The 2,182-nt window shown below is 37.1% G+C and overlaps 1 pseudogene; it reads right to left on the minus strand.

The window, feature by feature from the left end:
- Positions 1-288: 288 nt before the first annotated feature.
- Positions 289-424, minus strand: LOC125149767 (uncharacterized; annotated as a pseudogene).
- Between the last annotated feature and the right edge of the window lie 1,758 nt (positions 425-2,182).

Raw genomic sequence — 2,182 nt, forward strand, 5'->3', positions numbered from 1 at the left:
ATTCATGTAATAGGATACTCCGCAGCAATAAAAGTGAACAAACTGCTGATGCCTACAATACCAGAGATGGATCTCACAGACCTTGTGTTGAGAGGAAAAGGCCAGTATAAAAAAGTACACCCTGAGTGACCCCATTTGTATGAAATTCTGGACAGACAAAATTAATCTATGGGGATTGGAAGTCAAACCAGTGATCACCTGGAGAAGTTGGGGATTGGCTGCAAAGTCAAGTCAGTTTAATATTGTTTAAATTCTGTATATCCTAAACACATGAAACTGGGGTGGAAGAAATGTTGTATATCTTGATGGGGATAAAGCCTACCTGGGTGTATATATTTGTCAAAATTTATCAAAATAAATACCTAAAATTTGTGCATTTTATCTTATGCTACACTTGATCTTAGCCAAAAGGCTGAGAAGTGATTGCACATTTTATCTTAGGAAAGCTGTATTTCAATGAAGTATCTTAATCATTTGAAAACCTTTTGGATATACAAATTCTTGGTCTCGTTGACTGATTTTGATATACAAATTCTTGGTCTCATTGGTTCCTATTGACTGATCGATTCAGTCAATGTGGCACTTACACATATACCAAACTATAGGGCTATCTCTTTCCCATGTGGGTCTTTTCTCTTCGACAATATTGTAAACAATTAGTGAAAATAGTTCTACTTCTCAGTTTCTTGTAGCCAGTCTTCCCCTCCCACCATGCTAAGTAAAATTAAAAATAAGATAAAATCACTAATTGTTTTTATATTAAGAACATAGGATTTGAGATTCAATGGGAGTTAGAATTCCAATCCTGGCACCCACAAACTATGTAGTATTGGGTAACTTATTTGTCTTCATCTATAAAAATGAGAGTAGTAATTCTTTCTTCATAAAGTTATTGTAAGGATTAAATGGAATAAAGTACATAAGCCACTTAGCACATGGTCTTGAGCTTTGCAAGTTTTTAGCAAATGGTTGTTGACAAGATTATTGTTGCTGATATGCCATTATTGTGTAGTTGTGGCATTATTATTTATATTGTTAAAGATCATACAATATTAAGACTGTAGGAGAATTTGGAATTATATAATCCAATCTATTTGTTCTTATAATTAGAAAACTGAGGTCAGAGAGAAACAACTTACTGATTGATTCTTTTGTCTTAAAAGCACAGTATTCAAGTTTCAAAGTCTATGTTGATTTACACTATGTTGCCATTTGAGTACCTATTTGCTACATACAGATAATATTTTCCCATTAAAGCAGTAAAATACGACTCTCCGTTTACACAGAAGATGATTCTTAGGTTTCCCCAGTTGTTTGTTCGGTTTTTGTTGTTGTTGTTCTCTTATCTAGATGTAAACTGATATAGGAGGGAAAAGCCTAAAAGACATAAGAAGGAAAGCCTCTTCCCATCATGTTCTGACTGCATGTATATCAGACATACATTCTCACAGAGTCACAAATATTAAGGTCAGTCTTATTCAAGGAATAAATAATTGATTACTAATTGTTCACCTTGTAAATGTGATCACAACACTCACAATACATCTGACCTATTTTGGTTCTCTTAGTCAGTTGCTCAATTCTTGCCAAAAAGTTGAATGTCTTGCCCTGAAAATGCTCAGCCTCCTGGTTCAGAGGCCACTGCAGCTCACAAGTTGAGCCTATTTCCCTCCATCACTAAGTGTGCCCAAATCACCCTGCTGAGAGGAAGTCTATATGGAAATTTGCAGATGGTGAGAGAGAGACATGAGGGAGGTGGGACCTCAAACATGAGAAAAAGAAGTTTTAAATATTGAGGCTGTAAGAATGAATGACTTAGGGTCTGTGAAAGTGGACCTCCCTTAAAAGAAACCCTTGAGACCAGTGTACCTACGCTATGCACAGGTCAGTAGTTGTATTGTCTTCACTACAGCACTCATCCTATTTTCCTCTGGAAGGTCGGGCAGCTTTTTAAAGCCCATGAACTCCGGGATGTTGCTGCACTCACCGCCCCGCCCAGTTTCTTTTCCCTCGCCTTGGGGCTCCCTGGGTGTCTATGGTTAAGTGCCCTAAGAGCTGCTGATTATTGTGATTTGCTTTAACCAGCTCAACACATTCTTTACTTTTCAGTTGTTGATGTCAGTCCTAATGTGTTGGGCCAAACACACTGGAACTTGTTAAGATTCTCCAAATAGCTTCTTTG

Source organism: Prionailurus viverrinus, chromosome D3, assembly GCF_022837055.1.
Source record: "Prionailurus viverrinus isolate Anna chromosome D3, UM_Priviv_1.0, whole genome shotgun sequence".
Taxonomy (NCBI): Eukaryota; Metazoa; Chordata; class Mammalia; order Carnivora; family Felidae; genus Prionailurus; species Prionailurus viverrinus.